The 24,229-nt window shown below is 37.9% G+C and overlaps 1 long non-coding RNA gene across 3 annotated transcripts in view; it reads right to left on the bottom strand.

Annotated features, from left to right (window-relative positions):
- Positions 1-24,229, bottom strand: part of LOC110256225 (uncharacterized) — a 686,264-nt gene that overhangs the window by 381,579 nt on the left and 280,456 nt on the right. Inside the window, exon 5 of one of the 3 annotated variants that reach the window (XR_014824956.1) lies at positions 14,970-15,075. The exons of the other annotated variants lie outside the window; for them this stretch is intronic. This is a non-coding gene — a long non-coding RNA (uncharacterized LOC110256225). Of the gene's footprint in view, positions 1-14,969; positions 15,076-24,229 lie in introns of those variants that run through there. 3 annotated transcript variants of the gene reach the window in all.

Raw genomic sequence — 24,229 nt, 5'->3', positions numbered from 1 at the left:
CAATTTTACCTCTTCTCTTCTGATTTGGATACCTTTTATTTCTTTTATTTGTCTGATTACTGTGGCTGGGACTTCCAATACTATGTTGAATAACAATGGTGAGAGTGGGCATCCTTGTCTTGTTCCAGATTTTAATGGGAAGGTTTTCAGCTTTTCTCCACTGCATATTATATTTTCTGTGGGTTTGTAATAAATGGCTTTGATTATGTTAAGGTATGTTCCCTCTATACCCATCTTAGGTAAGAGTTTTTACCATGAATGGATGTTCAACTTTGTCAAAAGCTTTTTCTGCATCTATTGAGATGATCATGTGCTTTCTGATTTTCTTTTGTTAAGGTGGTGTATGCCATTGATTGATTTGAATATTCTGAACCATCCCTGTGAACCTGGGATGAATCCCACCTGGTCATGGTATATGATCTTTTTTATATGTTGTTGGATTCGGATAGCTAAAATTTTGTTGAGAATTTTTGTGCCGATATTCTTCAAAGATATTGGCCTATAGTTTTCTTTTTGGTGGTATCTTTGTCTGGTTTTGGTATTAGGGTGATGGTGGCATCATAGAATGTCTTTGGGAGTGTTCCTTCTTCTTCGACCTTTTGGAAAATTTTAAGGAGGATGGGTATAATTTCCTTTTTGTATGTTTGGTAGAATTCACCTGTGAAGCCATCTTGTCTTGGACTTTTATTTGTAGGGAGTGTTTTTAGTCCATATTTAATTTCATTTCTAGTGATCAGCCTGTTCAGTTGATCTTTTTCTTCTTGATTCAGTTTTTGCAAGCTATAAGTTTTTAGAAAGTTGTTCATTTCTTCTAGGTCATCAAATTTGTCGGCATACAATTGTTGAGAATATTCTCTTATGGTTTTTTGTATTTCTGCAGTATTCTTTGTGACTTTTCCTTTTTCATTTCTTATTTTGTTTATTTGGGGTTTTTTTTCTCCTCTTCTTCATGAGTCTGAGGTTTTTCAATTTTGTGTACCTTTTCAAAAAACTGGCTCTTGGTTTTATTTATTTTTTATATTGTTTTTGAATCTCTATTTTATTGATTTCCTCTTTGACCTTTATAATTTCCTTCCTTCTGCTGACATTAGGTTTTGTTTTTTCTTCTTTTTCTAATTCATTTAGGTGGTGGGTTAAGTTGTTGATTTGAGATTTTTCTTCTTTTTTGAGGAAGGTGTATATTTCTATGAATTTCCTTCTGCACACTGCCTTTGTGGCATCCCATAGATTTTGAATGGTTGTGTCTTCATTATCATTTGTCTCGAGGTATTTTTTAAGTTCCTTCTGGATTTCCTCATTGACCCATTGGTTTTTTAGTAGCATGTTGTTTAGTCTCCATGTAGGAATTTTTTTCTCATTTCTTTTCCTGTGGTTGATTTCTACTTTCAGGACATTGTGGTCAGATAAGATACATGAAATTATTTCTATAGTCTTAAATTTGTTGAGGTTAGCTTTGTGCCCCAGTATGTGATCGATCCTTGAGAATGTTCTATGTGCATTTAAGAAGAATGTATATTATGATTTTTTTTGGATGTAGTGTCCTGAAAATGTCAATTAAGTCTAACTTTTCTACGGTGTCATTTAGGATCTCTGTGGCCTTATTGATTTTCTGTTTAAATGTTCTATCCATTGATGTCAGTGTGTATTAAAATCTCCCACTATGATTGTACTCCTATCAATTTGTCCTTCTATATCTCTTAGTATTTGTTGTAGGTGTCTGGGTGTTCCTATATTAGGGGCATGTATACTGATGATTGTAATATCCTATTCTTGAATGGATCCTTTAACCATTAAATATTGTCCTTCTTTCTTTCTTTGTCTTTCTTATGGCCTTTTTTTTTTTTTTTTTTTTTTTTTTTTTTTTTTTTTTTTTTGTCTTTTTGCCTTTTCTCGGTCCACTCCTGCAGCATATGGAAGTTCCCAGGCTAGGGGTCTAATCGGAGTTGTAGTCACCGGCCTATGCCAGAGCCACAGCAATGTGGGATCCAAGCCATGTCTGTGACCTACTCCACAGCTCATGGCAATGCTGGATCCTTTACCCACTGAGCAAGGGCAGCGCTCAAACCCGCAACCTCATGGTTCCTAGTCAGATTCTTTAACCACTGCACCACAGCGGGAACTCCAGCCTTCATTTTAAAGTCTATTTTGTCTGATATGAATATTGCCACTCCTGCTTTCCTGTCTTGTCCATTGGCATGAAATATCTTTTCCCATCTCCTCACTTTCAATCTATATGTGTACTTTGCCCTAAGGCAAGTCTTTTGTAGTGAGATTGAAGGTTTTTCTTTTTTTATCCAGTCTGCCACTCTGTGTCTTTTGATTGGAGCATTCAGTCCATTGACATTTAAGGTAATTATTGATAAATATGTGTTTATTGCCATTAAACCAGGTTTTCCAATTGATTCTATGTTTCTCCTTTCTTTTTTTTGGTTGGATCATTTCCATTTACTTTATGCTTTAGTACTTTTTAGTTTTTGTGAGTGTAATGTTTGGTTTTGATTTGTGGTTGCCCTGTTTTTAAGTATGTTAACCCCTTCCTGTATCTGCTTGCTTTAGCCTGATAGTCATATAGGCTCAAATACATTTTTTTTAAAGGGTCTATATTTTCCTACTTTCCTTCCCCATATTCTCTGATTTTGAAGTCCCTTTTTTTAACATCTTCATATTTGTCCTTTTGCTGTTCCTTGGGTTTATTATTGCTATTACAGTAGTGGTTTTTTTTTTCCCACTCTTAGATCTGTATGTTGGCTTATTTAGGTGATTGCTTTCCGATTGTGGTTTCCTACGTCTTATTTCTTCTTCCTTCTTTTGGTGGTGGTGTTGGTTAGAGGAACCCTTTCAGTATTTCTTTTAGAGTGGGTTTAGTATTGCTGTACTCTTTTAGCTTTTGTTTGTTGGAGAAATTCTTTATTTCCCCTTCTATTTTAAATAATATTCTTGCTGGGTAGAGTATTCTAGGCTGCAATTTTTTTTCCTTTCAGATCTTTAAATATATCTTGCCACTCCCTTCTGACCTGTAGTGTTTCTGTAGAGAATCAGGTGATAACCTTAGAGGGATTCCCTTAAAATTAATGCTTTGTGTTTCTCTTGCTGCCTTTAGAATCCTCTCTGTCTTTAAATTTTGCCATTTTTACTATAATGTCTTGGTGTGGTCCTATTTGAGTTCAATTTGTTTGGGGCCCTCTGTGCTTCCTGTATCTTGATATCTGTTTACATTTGGGAAGTTTTCAGACATAATTTCTTCAAGTATATTTTCAATCCCCTTTTCTTTTTCTTCTCCTTCTGGAACCCCTATTATGCATAGATTGGCATGCTTTATATTATCCCATACATCTCTTATATTGATTTCATCTTTTTTCATTTGGTTTCCTTTCTGCTGTCCTCATTGGGTGATTTCCATTATTCTGTCTTCTGAGTCACTAATGTGTTCCTCTGCATTATTCATTCTGCTCTTTATTGCCTTTAACTCAGTTTGCATCTCTGCAAATGAATTTTCCTTTTTTTTTTTTTTTTTTTTTTTTTTTGGTCTTTTTGCCATTTTTCTTGGGCCACTCTCATGGCATATGGAGGTTCCCAGGCTAGGGGTCAAATCAGAGCTATAGCCTCCGGCCTACACCAGAGCCACAGCAAAGTGAGATCTGAGCCGCGTCTGTGACCCACACCACAGCTCATGGCAATGCCAGATCCTTAACCTACTGAACAAGGCCAAGGATCGAACCTGCAACCTCATGATTCCTAGTTGGATTAGTTAACCACTGAGCCACCACGGGAACTCCAGCAAATGAATTTTCTAATTTTTCTTGGCTCCTCTTATACTTTCTAGTTCCTTTCTAAAGTAATCTGCATTACTGTTTATATCCATTCTTAATCCCTTCATATTCACTTTTAATTCCTTCAGTAATTCCTCTATCTCCTTTTTGAACCCAATGTCTGTTAGACTGCAGAGGTCTGTTTCATTGTTTTCTGCTTCAAGCAAATTCTCCTGTTCTTTTAACTGGGAATTGTTTCTGAGATTCTTCATCTTGCTTATGCTTTTCTTTTTCTATGAGTTTGGGGAAGCCAAACTGTAGTCTAAGAAGGCTACTTCTATGCAATGGCAAGCTTTGTAATTTGTGGGAGGTTACTATTTATTTTTGGTGTGAATGTTTGGATATTTGCTTTCTCCTTCTTCATTGTGAGCAGGCTGTTAGCCCCAGGGTGCTGAGTGTTTTTCCAGGGAGAAGGAAGAATGGGTAGTGCTAGTAGTCAGTGCCTGGTTGCTGGGCTCTTAACAGCAGCAAGGACCTGCAGGACGGTGGCACAGGCTACTCTTAGTTGCAGGGCCCTTGGAAGTGGTAATGAGCCTTAGGCAGATTTAGAAGGTGCCCAGAGCATTTGGCAGTGGCAGCAGCAGGGTGTATGTGTTCCCATTGGACTGAGAGCAACAAAAGGTGATGATCAAATTCAATGCCAACCTTTGAGGTGATTGGAGCCACAAGTGGTGTCTGTTCAGGCACCCCTATTCTTGGTGGGCCATGCCCACTTCTGGAGTCGGTGATAAATATGGTGGTTTGCCCTGCCACCTGCAGACCATGCAAGAAGCACCCCATCTCACTTATGCCTCACAGGAGGTGATGCACAGGCTGTTCCTAGTTGCAGGAACCTGGCAAGCAACAGAGATAAAGCATGTGTGCACTGCCTAGAGCATTCGGCAGTGGCAACAGCAGGGCCAGTGTGCTCCCAGGGGTGTGAGAGCAACATCAGGCAGTGTTTGGTCACAACGCCCTCCTCTGTGATGCTCTGGAGGTGATTGTGGCCACACTTGGTGCCTTTTCACAGATCCCTAGTTCTGGAGGCCCATGCCCACCTCTGGAGTGAGAGATAACTGTGGTAGTTTGCCCCAGCCAATTGTAGACCCTGCAAGAAGCACTTCATCCCACTTAGCCCCTACAGGAGGTGCTGAACCAGCTGCTTCTAGTTTTAGGTTCCTGCAAAGGGACAGTGATCAAGCATCTGGGCACTGTTCAGAGCATTTGGCAGGGGCAGCAGCAGGGTGGGTATTCCCAGGGGAGCAAGAGCAACAACAGTTGGTGTTCTTTCACAATGTCCTCCTCTGCGGTACCCTCTGAGATGGTTGGGGCTGCAAATGGTTCTTGTTCAATGATCTTCAGTGGCAGTGGGCCAGCCCACCTCTAGAGTCAGAGATAATTATGGTGGCTTGCCCTCACCACCTGAAAATGACACAAGAAGCACCCTGTCCCACTTAGCCCATGCAGGAGGTGCTGCACCAGCTGTTCCTAGTAGGGTCTTGGGAAGGGACAGTGATCAAGCAATTGGGTGCTGCCCAGAGCATTTAGCAGTGGAAGCTACAGGGTCAGTGTATTCCCAGGGGGGTGGGAGCAATAACGTGTGGCGCTTGGTTGCAGTGCCCTCTTTTTTTGCTGACCCCTGAGGTGACTGGGGCCACAGGAGGAGCCTACTCACAGGCCCCCCTGTGGTTACAGGCCACTCCTCCCTCTGGCCTCTGAGAGGACAGCTGCAGTCCATCCCTGCCACCTGTAGATCACACAAGAGGCACCATGTCACACTTAGTCCCCTGCTGCCCTTAGCCCACACAACAGGAGCCCAGCCACCTGTAGCCTGCACAAAAGGTGCCCAGTATCCCATAGCCCAGGTGAGTGTCTTCTCGCCACTTGTAGCCTGCACTGGAGGTGCCCCAACTTTTCAGAGCCTGAGCTGGCCTTGCTTGCATGCACAGAGATAGCTATGGCAGTCCATCCTTCCTCCTCTCACCCTCCCCAACAATGGTGCCTTGATTCTCCTGCAGGCCCAGACCTTCTCCCAGGTTCCTGCTGCCATGGCCTTCCACTCCCCAGCCAGTAGCACATTCTCCCTTGCCTGTGGCACAGTGCTCCTTAGCCCCTTAGGCTGTCCCCACACAGCCAACCCTAGTCCTCTCCCCAGGACTGACCCCTGGAGCCTAAGTCTCAGCTCCCAGGCCCCACCCAAGCATCTCAGGCTGTGGTGTCCAGGGCAGTGGTGCAGATGATCTATGTGGCTCTCACTCTACTTTGCCCTCTCAGTCCAGCTGCTGTGCTTTTCTCGTCCACTTTGAGGTCCCTCTGTCTCAGCTGATCTCCCCAGTGGTTAGGTGGCATCCCAGGGTGTGGGTTCATTTTCTCTTTCACAGCTCCCTCTCAGGAATGATAGTCCTGCCCTGATTCCTTTTTTAGCTCTCTCTCTTTTTCTTTTGCTCTACCCAGTTATGTCAAGAGTTTTTGCCCTTGTTGGATGTTTAAGTTCTTCTACCAGCATTCAGTAGCTGTTCTGTGCAAGTCGTTTTACAGGTAGATGTGGTTTTTTTGATGCATTTATGGAAGAAGGTGAGCACGTCTTACCCTTCCACCATCTTGATCCACCTCACCAAAATAAAACATTTCAGATAAAAATATAGAAAATTCATCATCAGTAGACCTGTGTTATAAGAAATGTTAAACGGAGTTCATCAGGCAAGAGGAAAATGATACAAAATTATAAATTAAATACACAAAGAATGTCAGAAATTTCAAATTAAATAAAAGATATTTTTCAAATTTATAAATTTTTATAAAGACAACTGAAGAAAATATAATGTATTGAACAAAGTGGTATCATTGATAGACCAATAATGAAAATAAAATGGCATATTCAGTTTCAAATATTCATATAATATGTAAGATATAAGAAAAGAGAAAAATAAAGAACAAGTGAGACAACTAGAGAACAAATACAATATGGTAGATTTAAACAAAAATGTAGCAATAATTACATTAATGCAAATAGCCTAACACTAGTTAAAAGGCTCTGAATATCAGGTAATAAGAAAAACAAGATCTGACTACGTTCTGTGCACAGTAAACTATATTAAATAGGAAATTAGTGGTCAAAAGATGAAAAAGTACACTATACAAGCACTAATCAAAAGAAAACTTGGGTGGCTATATTAATATCAAAGCAGACTTTAGAATAAAGAATATTACTAGAGATAAAGAGATATGTTTCATAAAGATAAAGGAGTTCACCCATCAAAAAATATTCTAAATGTGTGTGTACATAATAACAATGTCTCAAAATACCTGAAGTAAAAATTTAATGAACAAAGGAGAAATAGATTAGATCCCAATTATAGTTGGATGTTTCAACGGGTTTTTTTCAGTAATAGAAGTAGATGGAAAATCAGCTTTGAGATCTTGAACATTATCAAATGACTTGAGCTATTCAACATTTATAGAATGACATTTATAGAACACTCCATCCAATAATTGAAGGATATACATTCAGTTGCACACTAAAAATTGTGCAAGATAGACTATATGCTGGTACATAAAATGTCTTAAGAAATTGAAGAGGATTGAAAAAATGGAATTGAATTAGAAATAAATAACAGAAGATTATAGAGAAAATCATCAAATATTTGGAAATTAAATACTATACTTCTAAATATGTCATTAATTGAAGAAGAAATCACTAAGGAAATTAGAAAATATTTTGAACTGAGTGAAAATAAAGACAATATATCAAAATCAGTGAGTTATAATTAGCTTTTTTAGATTAATTTATTGCTTTAAATATTTATATTATAAAATAAAAGGTCTAAAATCAAGCATCTGCCTTAAGAATTTATAAAACTTATTTTTCAAAAAGAGTAACTTAAATTCAAAGTGACTGAATTCCAAAGTAAGTGGAAGGAAGAAAGAATAGAGATAAGTGCAAAAATGAATGGAATGGAATGTTTTATTAAACTGAAAAACTAAAAACTGAGTTTCTGAAAATAAACCAATGAAATTCACAAATTCTAGTTTAAGAAAAAGAGAAAAGACACAAAATTATCAATATTAGGAGTGAAAAAAATGACATATGACAGATACTATAGATATCAGGATAATAATATTATATATAATTCAATGACAAAAAATCCAGCCACTGGGATGGAATGGAAATTTTTCCTGATAGATACAAATTAACAAAACCAAGAAGAAAGACCAAGTGAAAGAAATTAAATTTGTAGCTCAAAATCTTTCCAGGGAGAAAACTTGTAGGAAGATTGCTATACTGGCAAATTCTGCCAATTATTTAAAGAAGAAATAAAGCCAATCCCATAAAAACTCTTTCTGAAAATAGAGGAGAAAGGAATATTTACTAATTCATTATCCAAAGACATTATAAGAAAATAAAAACAGAGTAATATCTCTTATTTACTTATCTCTTATTTATATAGATTCAATAAATTTTAACATATTAAAATATGTATAGTAATATATAATAAGCATGTTATAGCAGGAACAAAGGGCTTATCCTAGAAGAGCAATGTTGATGTAACAAATGGAAATTAATCAGTATTACTTACCACATTAACAGAAAAGGAGAAAAATCATATAATCATTTCAATAGACATGGGAAAAAATTTAATAAATCTAATACCCATTAGTGGTAAAAATTCAGCAAATTAGAAATAAAAAAAATAATACCTCCTCTTTCTCTCTCCCTCTTTTTTTTGCCATTTTTTTTTTCGTTTTTTGCCATCCCACAGCACATAGAGTTCCCAGGCCTGAGTCAGATCCCAGCCACTATTGTGACCTATACCACATTTGCGGCAACACAGGATCCTTAACCCATTGTGCCAGGCCAGGCATCGAACCTGGGTCCCAGTGTGAGACACCTTGATCCCTTTACACCAAAGTGGGAACTCTGCCTCCTCTTCTTCTGATAAGAAGTTGTACTAAGACACGAGTTCCTTCTATATCAAGGGAATACTACTTTCCATGTCTAGATTTCTCTTCCATCTGATAATACCAGTGATGCTTGAAATTGGAAGCACCAAAAATAAAATATTTCCAGAGTAATAAACTATCTATAGGTGGTAAACAGTAAAATCCAAATACTAGATTATAATTGTTACTGTATTCAGTAAATTCCAACTGGAATTCTTTATTACCACCGAACTTCTAGACTCTCTGACCAATACAATTCAGAATTCAAGAATCATTTAGGCTTTATTTTCCTTCTCAATCTACTGCATTTACCAATTACTGCTCAAATCAATAGTCCTAGGAATTAACCTTAAAGCCATTTACAAATTGCTCTTTGATTATCTGAATGCTATCATGTTTGGTATATACAGAGTTATGCTTTTTTAATCCTTTTTTCTATGTATGGGAGTTCATAAAATTTTTCTGCAAAGTCCAGAGAGTAATATTTTAAGCTTTGCAAGCCTGAGGTTTCTGTTACAAAGATTCAACCCTGCTATTGTACTTTGAAAGCAGCCATATATAATACATGAGAAAATGTATGGGGCTGTGGTTCAATTAAACTTTATTTCCAAAAACAAGCTGTGGCCTGGATTTAGCCTGAGGGTCATAGTTTACCTTACTTTACAGCCTAGTATCCTTTCTTTCCTTCAGAAAATTGTTTAAATATATTTTACAGTTAGGAATGGAAGGACAAACTACCTTGCTTATTTTCTCTACTATCTGAAGTTACTTCAAATAAACAATTAAATAAACAAATAAATATATAAGAAATTTAAGTGGAAGTATTTAGGGGAACTACTAAAAAATGTTACCTGTATATTTGCCTTCTTTCTGCTATTAGAGCACTCAGGACTAGAACCCCATATCTCCCATTTCAAGGCACACAAAAGATGAACAAAAATAGATCATAACCACAGTAATCAAGATATTAGTGCAAACTTCTTAAGAAGTATTCAATTGTGATGGAAAAAAAAAATCTCAGCAAAGAGAAGGGCATGCATTTTAAATCTTTGCTTGATCTCCTTCTGGAATGACGGGGTGGTTTGTAGCATGGTCAAGGGAAGAATAGACATATGCGGTGGTTCTCTTTCTCTGGTTCCTAAGATTGGATGAATGGATACAATGAAAAATAATAAATAAAATCTAGCATACAGTATATTAATGCAGCTATGTTTAGTACAGATACATATTGACAAAAGGTACTTGGTCTACGTAGTTAAAACTGCAATAAAGATTAATCCAAGAAAGAATATCAGTATTAAGGCACATCACAAGTGCTTTTAATTAAAAGTTAATTTTAGAATGTTAGCTAAATACTTTTATAGCATTCCATTCTCCCTCATAACCCACTGACAGGCTCTCTTGATCTAGGTCCAAGGTATCTTCAGCAGGGAAAGAAATCTCATTCCAATTACCAAAGTAATCATATTGTTATGGTTCCCTAGATGCTACATTTAGCATACCTAAGATCACACATCCCTGCCCTGTTGGAGAATTCTGGCTCAAATATGCTTTGCTGGATATGCCTAAGAGCATTCTGACTAAGTCTGGCTTATTTTTAAGTCATGATGATTGAACCCTACTCCTCCATTTCCATCCATTCATGCAGTATGGGTCATTACTATCCCCTTTGACCATATTAGTGTTGAGGTAGTACCTAAGCCCTCAAAAAAAAGAAAAAGAAAGCCTGGGGTTTCTCCCTTCTGTTCAACAACATTGGTAAGTCTAGGGTATCCTCAGTTGAATCAAATAACTTCCAAAAATAGAAGTTACAAGGAATATAAAGTATATCAACAAAAACAGGCAGAAACCTATATTTTTAGTTCCTCTACCCCTCAACCTAATTTTCATTTGGTTAGCATTTAATTGGTACTTTGGAATATGTATTTAAAATAAATGGAATTCATTTATGTGTTCTCAGTGCCTAGCACAGATACATGTTTAATAAGTGAAACTAATCTTAAAATGATAAATTAGAAGTTCTTTACAAGATTTTGCATTCCATCTCTTAATTGTACTCTATTTTACCATATATCACAACAAGATTACTTTGAAAAATTAAAGCTAAGCTTTCCTGTTTTTTTTTTTTTTTTTTTTTTTTTGTCTTTTTGCCATTTCTTGGGCCGCTCTCGCGGCATATGGAGGTTCCCAGGCTAGGGGTCTAATTGGAGCCGTAGCCACCAGCCTACGCCAGAGCCACAGCAAAGCGGGATCCGAGCCGTGTCTGTGACCTACACCACAGTTCACGGCAACGCCCGATCTTCAACCCACTGAGCAAGGGCAGGGATCGAACCCGCAACCTCATGGTTCCTAGTCGGATTCGTTAACCACTGCGCCACCACGGGAACTCCTCCTGGTTTTTCTTAATCAACCAAGTATAGCTAGGGAAAAATTATTAATACAAGAGATTAAAAAATTATTTTTAAATCTTCCACTAATAAGGAAAAGAAAGGCCCAAAAGAGAGCATAAGCTTTTCATTTTAGTCTTCAGCCTCTTTTTTTAAAAAAAAAAAAAAAAACTATGATATCAAGGGGAATGTCTCTCAGTTCATTAAATAGAACACCTCCAGACTTGCCTGTGTTATGTTTGAGTATATTTTTCTTTGCCAGTCTCCTTAAGTTTGATCACAGACATGGTGTTCAAGGAGGAAAAACATAGTTTAAGGAGTCATTTCAATCCCAGATCCAATGTGAGTTACTCTTTTTCATACTTAAAATTAGCATCTGGATAGTTAGGATTCCACAAGCCATATGCCAACTGTACTAATGTTTCAGGTAAAAGGAGACCCATGTAACCTGGGCACCAGTCCTGGTAACTGTCAACAATAGCCTGGTGGAGTACCACTGGATATTTATCTTAGTATTAGATCCTCTTATATATGAGAAACATAAGCCATCATGGATGGTCCAGACTACTCGACCCCAATGATCCCAAGGTTGACTTTTATTATTTCATTTTTAGGGCCACACCCATGGCATATGGATATCCTGTCTATTATGGTTAGTGCAGTTCCTTAAGGCTGATGAGTTCTTGAGGAGAACACTGATGAGAGGGATGAATACAGAGTCCAGTGGAGACAATTCTTTACAACTTTACATCCTATAAATACTCTCAGAGCAAGTACACAAAAAGTAAATATATCTAAGGAAAAGGGGGAAAATGTGATTAGACTAATCAAGATTGTTTATGGATGCCCACCATGTGCCCTGCATTATGTACACAGGAAGTGTAAATGAACAAATAAGAAAAATACGTATATCTATAGTAGCATAAATGTAATGGAAGTTTAAAATGTAGTCTTCTCCACTTGCTTATAATCTAGTAGAGAGGCAAAATTTACCCATATGAAATAGCAGAAGTATAATTAACTCTGATATGCACACTAAGTGTAACAAGCATTCAAAAAAAGAAGCACATATGGTTGTATTGTTAGGCAGTGATCTTTGATTTTCCTATCATTGAGATTCAAAAGCAACATTTGTTGACAACCTAAGCAATTACTAAGAAATCATTTTACTTATTTATTCAAACTTCCAGAGCTGAGCCCTTCTCAGTAGAGTTAAAGCCATCACCCAAACTCTGGAGCTTAGTCCTCTGGGCTCACATTTTGACCTTGTTAGATATGTACTCTTGGGCAAGTTACTTGACTTCTCTGTGCTTCAGTTACCATGTTTGCAAACTGAGATATTTCTAAAATATTCCTCATAGGATTACAGCAAGAATCAAATAGATTCAAATCACTTTTTAGTATAGTAGATATTGGTAAGTACCATAGAAGTATTCACTATTATTTATAGTACAGTGTCTGATGGTTAGCATTTTGTAAGTATTTGCTATCATTTCTGGTTTCTACCATCCCATGGCTGACCTTCATCAAGACATAAATATAATTTGGGAATAATAGACCAGCATAGTATCCTGCAATTGGAAATCCACGATTGCTGAAAGAAAGAATCCAAAGCAAGTAGGGTACAGATAGCTTGAGTGTGCCCAGAAGGCAGTACAATATATGATGTGAAAACATTAACCCAATGCTCCCATTTCTTTGAGTAAGAAAATGACTATCTTACAGAGTTCAGAAGACTTCATAGCCACAGGCTGGCAACTTAGGTCAAAATATTGCAGCTCTCTTTCAGAATTATATTTTTTACCTCTGACTGTTTTTCTATCTGAAACCATGGGAAACCTGTGTGTATCACTGCTTTTTTTCCTCCCTGAAGGTGTCACAAGGATGAATTTGCTCAATATCCTGATTTTCAGAGATAACTGTTAGTACAGCTCTGCCAGAAGGCAGCAGGAAATTAAACTTCATCACCATGTTTCCTTAAATCATTCAGCTATTAGTTTTATTTTTCTTCACAGGGAATTTTGTACTCCCATTTCTCCTAATGAATAGTTAGAAAGTTCACATCTATATACTCAGCTAAAAGAGGAGTACCCAATTAGAATAGAAGATGGAATAGAAGATGCCATACCCAAGCTTACATTCCCATAATGTTTTAAAATTATGACTCAGGGAAAAATTATGTTCTCAGGGAAAAACTGCAGACAAAAACAATACATTGCCTCTCTTCTTTTCTGTTTGTATCTCTCTTCTTCTCTGCTGCCCTTGTCCAGGGGCTCCTCTCTTGTGTTTTACTTGTCTACTTTTTATTATCACTGAGTGTGACTAATTTCTGCCTAAGCACTCCAATTAATCTGGAAATATTTGTGGGCAGAAGGAAATATGACTTTTTAAAAAAGTCATCTTAAATAGATTACTTGAATGTGTCTTCACAATAGTTTTATAAAGTAGAAAAAGGAGTCATCCTCCTCACTTTGGATGAGGAAACTGTGGCTTAAAGATGTGAAATACTTTATTCAATCACTTTTTCACACCCCAAATGGTATTAATTCCAGTTCATCTGATTCTCAATCATATTCTCTTTCTAATCTTCATGACTGAAAAATTTAGTTTCCACAAATGTGGATAAAACTGCAAAGAATAGAGATTTAAATTGCTTAGAGAAAAGGTCTTAACCTCCCTCTCGTCAATTTATATTTTACTCAGGAACATTTATAGCAAAAGGGAATTAAAAATAGTTATCTTCTCTTTCTCCTAAGTCCTGTTGGGCCCTGTCCCATAAGGGAGAGTCCCAGGTCTTGATCAATGAACACACAACTTCAAATTACGTCTGCATGAACTTCTTTGACATTAGTTCTTAGATCCTAGTTAGTCCCATGTGACTGATAGATGACAGATATCTAGCCCCATCCCACCTTAGTCCACACCATCTTCCAGACAAAGAGAAAAACCCATACTCAAGGTACAAAGAGGAGCAAGTATCAAGAGGTTTATGAACTGGTAAGAAAATTCTTATACTGAAATGCATTAGGTAATTAATTTGTTCATAAATTCAGCAAAACATTTATAAGAACTTATGACAAGCTAAATTCTAGAATAGATGCTAGGAAAATAGATTTTAAAGATAATAATAAAATACAATGAAGAAAAACAAAATAAACCTGACTTCAAAGAGCTTGGTGTCCAGTGGAAGATCTCAATTGTAATGCGATATTATAGTGTTACATGCTACTTCTCTGAGATGTCCAAGGAAGGCTTCCTTGGGGAGTGACATCACATACAGACCTAGATCTTAAAGCAACACCAAACTTTTGAGAAAGAGGAATCATCTATTTCCACTAAAATTCCACCAGGACCACTGCAAGTTGTCCAGAGACAAAGAGGAGAATGGGGACTGGGAAGACTTGGCACTCTGTCTTCCCCACCCAAAGGTGTTTTCATGTAAACGAAATCAGGGTCAGGACAGCTCTGAAGGGAGATAAGTATAAACAGGTAATTGGAGACAAACAAATGGGCAGGAGGGGGTTCCAGCCATCCTTAACCTTGGTATTCTGGACAGGAGGGTCTGGGGAAAGTCTACATCCAGGTGAATATTTCCTTCTGCCCACAAATATTTCCAGATTAATTGGAGTGCTTAGGCAGAAATTAGTCACCCTCAGTGATAATAAAAAGTAGACAAGTAAAACACAAGAGAGGAGCCCCTGGACAAGGGCAGCAGGGAAGAAGAGAGATACAAACAGAAAAAAAGAGAGGCAATGTATTGTTTTTGTCTGCAGTTTTTCCCTGAGAACAAATTTAAGCCATTTGGGAAGCAACAATGAATTATAGAAACTCGGTAAGGGTAAACAAGACTTACTCATTACGCTATTGATACAATGTTCTTTCTTCTGCTCTTTTGGTTTCTCTTTCTTCTATATTTTTATTGTTTATGTTTGAACATTCTGACATCCTCTTGGAGAGCACTTTAGGAGAGATACCAAAGGGAAAAAAATCAAGTAAATGTCTATTAATCTAACAGTGTAATTCAGTTCTGATATCCTCACTGACAATCAATCAAAAAGCGAGCAAATAAATGAATGAATAAGTAAATGGCTTCAGGAGGTTTAAAATTATGATTATAAACAGGACACTGTGACCAGACTGTCACATGGAGCAGATAGTTGACAGGATGGGAGAGAATCAGGATAGTGAATGGAAGAGAATAATTCTGAAGTGCTAAATTGTATGTACAAAGGAATTCCAAGTATGTCTCAGTGTCCAAGTAGAGGGGTGATCAGGGTTGTTCAGAAGCCTAGGGGAGCAGCCAGTTGAGGTCATATCCTAGGCTAAGATCACAGCTACATACTGATAAAGGGAAGTTACCATGAGAGACATCCAAGTGGCATCTTTCTGAGAAGTAGTCAATCTTTAATTAGAATATCTGGGGAAAGAGGTGAAAATTATCCATGTTATCTATGTTCAGTTATCCATGTTAGCTGAATTTTTAATATTGAATTATTTTAAGGATAAAGGCAATCAAATACTTTTTAAAATGACAAATCTGCAATTAATGATCAGAGACCTCTAGTATAGGATGACTATGCTAAGATGGGCTTGAGACATTTAGGATTAGAGCCTGGGCTGTTGGTGGTGAGCATTCCATAATCTTATCTTGGTTATGACCCATTGGGTTTTTCCTGAGGCGAGGGTCTGTCCACTCTCTTTGGTCAGAACTTCATTTTGATTGCTATACCTCTGCCATTTCAATTGTTAAATATTTCAAATAATATCCCCAGAATTATTTGTATACCAGCAATGTGACTTACTGACAAGAAAAAAGCCCTGGTTAAGCAATATTTTTTGCTCCCAGATGAATATTGCCGAAAGAACCCCTATTGTTGCAATACTCTCTTTCCCAATCAGTGGAATTAATCGCGAAATAGAATCTTTGGGGAACTCTTTATACTAAAGCAAATAACTACATGAATACATTAAATGGTATCTATTGAGGAGCCTGGACTTGAGGAAACCAGGACTTTCCACTGGCAGGTAAGAATCCCTTGGGAAACCTAACCTTCCTGATCCACTCCCTGGAACACTCCTGTCTTAGACTTGGGGAGAAGATATGGAGAAGCCCTGGTCTTGTGGAACATTTTCAAGGTCAATGCTGAAGATACCTGAAATCTATCCAAGAAATAATCTCCATGTACTTTTGGACCCTTTCTAGCCTCTTCTGCTTTCCCCAGTATTCAGGTAGCAATGAAGTCAGCTTTCCGCTCCAGACACTATAGTACACAGGCCCCTTGCTCTTGCCCTGCAAAATTTAGAACTCTCTAACTCTCATGACCTGTTGTGTAATGTGTAAGGGATGAAGCCAGATAAATTACTTAGTATTACACTTGCAAGGTGACAGTCATTCTGCTTGGAAGCAGAACAGTAGGGACAAATTCAAAACAAAAGATTGCTTTGAAGGTAATTCTCCATCCAGAGCAGAGGCTGATGGCTCCATGTGGTACCTTGCTGAATTCTATATGACTTTCAGGAACCAAGCTCTCAGTGGGCAGAGACAATGAAATATAGAACAAAGTTGAGGACAGGAACGCAAAAAAGTCTATTCTTCTATATTCAATGAATGGACTGTTTTCTTTTTACAAGAAAACAAGTTTCTTATTTAGTTTATTTGGAACATGTGCTATCATTTCCCTTTTATTGAAATGTGTCACTGAACCTTGTGGAGTATGCTACACATCTATTCTGATTCAGAAGGAAAAACTATCATGGATAAGAATTCTGACATTCAGGTGTTCCTTGGCCATATCTCACCTCATGAAGTTTAGATTTTTCTTTCTTTCATTTTTTTTTTTTAACAGCCACATTCACAGCTTATGTAGGTTCCTGGGCCAGGGATCAAATCAGAGCCGCAGCTGGGGCCTATGCCACAGCCACAGCAATACCAGATCCGAACTGCATCTGCACCCCACACTGCAGCTTGTGTCAATGCCAGATCCTTAACCTACTGAGTGAGGCCAGGGATCAAACCCAAATCCTCATGGACGGTATATAAGGTTCTTAACATGCTGAGCTGCAACAGGAACTCTTCTGTTTTTTTATTTAGAAATAATTTCGGGAGTTCCCATCATGGTGCGGTGGAAATGAATCCAACTAGGAATGATGAGGTTGCAGGTTCAATCCCTGGCCTTGCTCAGTGGGTTAAAGATCTGGCGTCGGCCATGAGATATGGTCTAGGTCACAAACACAGCTCAGATCTGGCATTGCTGTGGGTCTGGTGTAGGCTGGCAACAGTAGCTCCTGTTAGGACCCCTAGCCTGGGAACTTCTATATGCCGTGGGTACGGCTCTAAAAAAAAAGACAAAAAAGAAGTAACTTTCATAGCATCAACCTTCTCAGACACCTGGTCCCAAATGACAAAAAAAAAAAAAAAAAAAGGCTTAGACACTTGCAAGTTCTCACAGCAGAAGAGGTGTTTGCTTTGTTTCACCTCTAGAGCACCCTGCATGTGATAACATGGCTTTGATTTTCCTTCATGTTCCTTTAACCTACACACATCAATAACCTGAAAAGAAAATATTCATGCCCAGACCAAAGAACTGTGCCTGCTATTTCCCCTCTGAGCATTTTCTTTGGTGGAGAGGGAAATTATATCACCTAACTCATGTGTGGGGCATGAATTTTGATTGCTTGCCACCAGATCATGAGACATGCACTAACATGAAGAAGTATACATTTCGAAGGTAGAGGTGAATTGGTGAAATTTTACCATTGATAGGATTTGATCCCTGGTAATAACACCCGGAGCCGTAAGGTCAATTTCTCAAAATCTAGGCCAAAGCAAATTTTTAAATGACATTCCACTTTCTCAGCGATTTGGTTTGTTTTTTCTCTAAATGTATATAGGTTGTTCCATTTTATCTAAATGTATATAGGCTGACTGTAGAATGGTTTGCTGCTTTAGTCTCTACTGATATTTTCTATAAAAATACTTCACTTGAGGCCCAAAATAGAACTGGAAGCAGGGAGAGAAGTTAGCAATTAATTATTTATTGGCTAGTCATTCATATTTATAAATATTTGCTAAGAAAATTTATTAAGCATCTGCTATATGCCAAATAAAATACCATGCACCAAGGATACAGAAATGAAGATGTCAGTTAAAGACCCTGCCCTCAGCAAACTTAAATTTAAAATAGGAACAGAAAATAAATCGGAAAATGTGTAAGCAGATGATATAGTGGCATGTAATATAAGTGCTGAAAGGAATAATAAAGCAGGGGAAGAAGATACAAGGTAGGTATTCTTTAGATGTGCTGTTAGAGAAAGCCCTCTTGGTCTGGTTGTATAGGAGCGGTAAACTGAACAATCAAAGAATTAAGTAGGGGTTAAGAGCACAAAGTATGATTTATATTTTGCAGAGTATGATTTAGAAGGAACAATTTTTTAAAATATAAAAACCAAATATAGATAGATAAATGTGATCAAAGGTGAAAACTTTCAATTATAAGATAAATAAGTTCTGGGGCTATAAACAGCATGGTGACTACAGTTAACAATACTGTACTGTATAGTGGAAGGCTGCTAAGAGAGTAAGTCTTATAAGTTCTCACCTCAAGAAAAAAATGTAAGCATTGGAAGTGATAAATGTTAAAACTTATGTTAAAATTTTGCAGTAATACATGTATCAAGTCATTATGTTGTACATTTAAAGCTAATCAGTGTTATATGCCAATCGTATTTCAAAAAAACTGAAAAAATATATATGAATTCATGACATTTAAATTCATAAGCTTATAAACATTTCTGGCATATTTTCTTCACAACAATTCTGTGAAGTGGGTAAAAGTATTAATATCATCCTTTCCTCATTCTACAGATAGCAAAACTATTAAGTAATAAGAAATTCACATAGTTTGTGAGAGATGGAGCCACAATCTTGAACAAAAACTTCCTGACCCTAAATATTGGGTCAAAGTACAGTATTTATTTATCCATAATTGAAGCAAGGTATTGAGCTTTGTGGAAGAGCTCTTTCATTACAGATTGAAAAGCAACGTAGATCTGCCTATTACCATCTGCACTATTTATGGTCCCTAAGTGGAAGTCCATGATTGTCTCTTCTGCCCATACCTTCTTTCTCCTACAGCTAATTCAAACCAGCATGGACCTATAGCCCAAGAGGGAAGAGTATTCAAAGACTTGATGAAGCTATCCAGTTCCCATCTGGTAAGAATGTAAACTAAGAGGTCAATGATCCAAAGACGATGGATCTCATAGGTGAGGTGAACTCAAGCAGAAAGAGCCATGTGCACAAGGTGAGAGGAAGAAAGTTCAGTTGGAGAGAGGAAATATAAGGAGGGAAGAAAAGATTGCATTAAACTAACATTGAGAAAAAGACAAATACATTTTCCCTGTAGAAAGTATAGAATTGCCCGAGATACTGCTTCAAGTCCTCAACCAGAGCATACACCACTCATGGAAATCACAGCATTGGTAGCTATACTGACAAGACCAATGATTTGTATCCTAAGCAATACCTCTAGGGATAAAATTCCTACACCTGAGTGATGGTTGTTGACAAGGATGACATAGGAGCTGAGGAACTGTCATCACTTGTTTACAAATAGAAATAAAAAACATAGATCATCTAGAAATCTCTTCTTGGCTCTCTTCTTCAACTTCTCCACCCACTGTAAAGAGTTACAGAATTTCAGAACTTAAATAGAATGAAGTGCTCATCAGATTCAAATAGGTCAAGATAATTTGATTTTGTTTAGCTACATGATATTCCTGGGAGTTTCGGAGAGGCAGAGAATTTGAATGAAGGAGTTATGGCACTGAGAGGACTCCCCAGGTCACAGGGCTTATGCATGTCAAGGAAGTCCTGGCTTAGAGTCCTCTGTCTCCTCTTCAGGAACATTTACATGACAGGACATATTTTATTCTCTTAGAACACTCCCCAGAGATATTTGCCAACCTGAAAAAGCAACCATGCTTAATATTTTCCACTTCGGAATAACCACAAGCCAGTAGGGCCATACAACAGAAAGACCTTGAATGAACACAAAGGAAACAAAAAGGTGGGACCAGGAAAAGGCCGCTAATCTGGAGTTTAGTAGTTTACACAACAGGATGTGTTACCCAAAATTCTAAGCTTGTTTCCTGGTCCTATCCCTGTTTATTGGAATGAATCACCCAAGTCATAGTTTCCCCAAGTCCAGCGTTCATTTGCCAGACAGAAATAACAGGACTGATCACCAGGATGCTATGAAGAATACAAATGAAAGAAATAAAATGAGAACTGAAGACAGGAAGAACTGTAAAATCATGGATTGAGAGAGCCAAAATGAGGCCGTGATAGGTAATCTAAATTTGAAAAACAGAATGAGGTGAATTATATTCCTCTACCTTTGCAGCCATTAGAGACTTGCATACACAAACATGTATTTATATCTCCAGGACACTTTGTCAAACACTTGGAAAGAATGCAGAATGGAGAATCCATTGATCTGCTTCCACTGCTCACTTCCACTATGGGGCTCTTTGCTCAGTCCAAGATGAGAGGTTGATTGGGAGAACAGAAGTAGCCATGAACTAGGGTCAAATATATTTCTGGATACTTTCCATCCACTCCCATTTTTCCCATCATTCCCACCCCACTGTTCGCTGTCCTCTCTACTTTCTTGCCAGATTAATTGTCTTTATGCTGTGCATAATTATCCAAGGCTACACACTACTGCTTTAAATGACAAGAATTTCCTCCCCTTAAGAAACAAGTTCCATTTTCCTCTAGGCTTACAAAAGTAATAGCATCACATAAACTTCATGTAATTCTCCACAAATATTTGTGGAGCTCAGCAATTTACTAGGTACTAGCTTCAGCCTATAGGCTTTTCATACCAGGAACATTCTTCACCAGAGGAAATACAGCCAAGTTCCAAAAGATGAAAGTGCTAGAAATGTCAGATACACAGCAGGCCAATAAAACTGGGTACATACAACCACCAGAGACTGAGAGAGAAGTGGGTCAAGGCTGGTGCTTAAGTAGCTGAACAGAGGCAAGATCTGACAGTGGCCTTGATCTTCTTGTTCTCTGGCCAGCCACTGAGCCAGAGCTTTCATCAATGGACACATGGGCATAAGGGAAGGTCAACTCCAGGCAGCCACCATGAAGTCAGGATATGAGTGACCAACAAATATTGACCTGGCTCTGAAAAAGAGATAATCTGTGGGGGTGTATGAAAGCTTGTTCTCTCTATGCCCCAAAGACAAACAGTTCTTTTCATAAAAGTAGAATAAGGTCCAAGGCACACATGTGACCTCAGATTGAAGAACAGCTAAGTATTTACAGATTTCCCCACTGATATTCAGAAAGATGCCCATTTTCTTCCATTCAGTTAAAGTGGCATGTCTTCAACTCTCCCAGCACTTGTTATGAATAAACCAGACTGGACTAGTTACCATCTGAAATTCTATAACAAGTTTGTTTCAGCCTTGGCCAGCATTCTAAGGAGAACAGCAGAATTCTCATCACTGCAAAGTCCAAGGAAATCGGAATATGAACCCACCGTTGATACATTTTCTCTTGACATACACAATTTTACTGAAACTGCTGACTTGGCATTTGAAATGCAGATATGTTTTACGTGAAAATTCTACAAGGACTTATGGCTTCAGGAAAGTCCACTATACCCCTATTGCCATAAGGCCTTATCACCTACTAGTTCTGAATTCACTATGTTCTTACCTCTAGAAGCCCTTTCAAACAGAGTCAAACTGTAATCCCAAATCCAAATGTTTTTCTTTGTTATTTACTTTGCAATTGTGCACCAATGCCAAATATGAAAGATGCTTCATTTAGCCCTGTCACTAGCAGTGTACCCATTCCTGGGTTTCTGAGACATCTGCCAAGATCTATCTATATCTCGGTCCATGGGCAAAAACATTATGGACTGTGTATAGATCTCTGTTTTCTAGGAAGACACATGAGATGGAAATTGGCAAATTGCAATTGCACTTTAGAGTGTCTGGTAAAATTACTTTGGATCCTTGATGTATGGGAAAGTGGTTTGGATGGCTGGTTAGACCAGATATTGTGCATGCTTATGCCAGGGGAACCAAAGCAATACACTGACCCATTCCAAACCATTGGAAGGAAAGTTGCTTAATTAGGGAAGTCTCTAGTTCTGAAGGTTAGTGATTAAAATGCTCAATGGGGAGAGTTATTGGTCATTTGATAGGTGAGCCATCGTCTGAAGACTTTTTCTCTTAACATAACAGTTTGTCTTCAGACATTTTAAAACCTCCAGTAGACTATGCTAGCCAAATATTTAGTGGTTTTGTTAAGGTTTTTGGTATTCATGTCAAATGCAGTTCTTTAGAAATCCATTTAAAATGTTTCTTTTCCATATGGCATTCTGAAATGGAATAGGGAATTTCAAATTTAAGATTGTGACAAAAAAGAATGTTCTTTGCAACTATTTCCGTACTTGCTAAGTTTCTTAAATTAGTTTGATTTATATTGTGCCAAGGCTGAATACCATGCTTATCATTAGGATTTTGATTTTTAAAAACTCATATAGTCCCTTGGCAATTATAATAACTATACTTATGATATGTTTCAGGCTTTGGGTTTTTATTTTTACTGTATTTTGAGGTTTGATTGACTGACTCCATAAAAGAATTTTGGAGAAGGATAAATCTAAATCCAAGCACTGTTTACAAAGTTGTTCTTAGTCCCTCTCACTGTCTTGTTATGTATGTCAGAGATACCACATTTTCTTAGATTTTAAAATTCTTGGGGCTATACCTTCACCCACTTTCAATGTGCCTCTATATGACAAACCAAATAATATATCTTCTGAGAAGCCATGGAGTCCCTTCTAAGCCCGTGGCTCTCTTCTGGGTGGCTCTCCATCCATAGATTGCTATACTTTATATCCCATAATTCCCATGCCACCCCCAAGTCTTGTTGTAGCTTCTCCAGGCAAAGAATGTGCGCCCAACTCAAAAGCTGCCATCTATAGCCTGGGTGGGTCCAGGAAGGTGTCCAGCTGGAAACTCTACTCAACAACATGGTGTAATGACTGATCCCATCATATCTGTCACTTGGAATCTGACTGAAGGATGTACAAAGTTGGCTTCAGTAATGGGAAAATAATTTAGGAGAAAAATAAAAGACAGATGGCACAATTAGAGGATAAAAGCCTAAAGGCAGTGAGAGATGGGTAGAACAAGGCAGAGGGAAAACTGAACCACAAACATGGCAGAATATCACTGGGGTTGTCATGCATCATCAGAGCTGTGGATTTTTAAAGATACTGCTGCATTCTGACCAGATTCCCAGTTTTCCATCAGTTTTGCTATGGCATTGCTGAAACTGGTTACTGTCCTTCTTATAATACATCTCTGTTAATAGGAATATAGGAGTTGGGCTTTTTTTTTCCAGTTTCTGACAAATGATATTGGCCCCTTAAGTAAATGATTTGCCTGCTATAAAATGAAACATCTATTTTGTGGATATATGTTCTTACAGCTTTTATGAAGACTACAAAGAATGAAAATCTACAATTACTGTTCTTGAGGTGCTCATTGGTTTAAAGAAGCAAGACCATACAGTATTGACGGAGGTAGAGAAGGAGTTAAAAGTGGACATTTTGGAGCCGGACTGTCTGCTTGCAACTAACTGTGTGATTCTGGGCCCGTTACTTAATAAATATGTGCCTAGATTTCCTCAACTATAAATTGGGGCAACACTGTAAAATCTACTTCATAGGATACTTGTTAGGATTATGTGAGGTAAGGCCTATTAAGAGAGTTCGCCGTAACTGAGGTTGCCCATGCCCTTCCCAGGTATCTGAGGTCCTTGTGGAAAAGGAAGGATTTGAATGAATTAGAAGTAACTCTGAATAAAATTATCCCTCATAGGAAGACAATCGTAGGTTTGCCAAACCACTCAATGTAGTTGGGGAATGACACCTGGATTCCAAGGCAACTATCCATAGAAAAGATACTTACTCAGTGACCTTGATCTTTGGTACAGAAGATCCCTCCTCTCATTGGTCACTGACATGCCAGGGAAGGAATCTGGCTCCCCTGCCCCTTTACCTTCTCTCTGCTCTTCCC

Source organism: Sus scrofa, chromosome 13 (genome assembly GCF_054392235.1).
Source record: "Sus scrofa isolate SSC_HxYL_T2T_F1_AM1 chromosome 13, Sscrofa_HxYL_maternal_Yorkshire_Landrace_v2.0, whole genome shotgun sequence".
In the NCBI taxonomy this organism is placed as follows: Eukaryota; Metazoa; Chordata; class Mammalia; order Artiodactyla; family Suidae; genus Sus; species Sus scrofa.
This window is presented reverse-complemented; position numbering and strand designations above follow the sequence as displayed.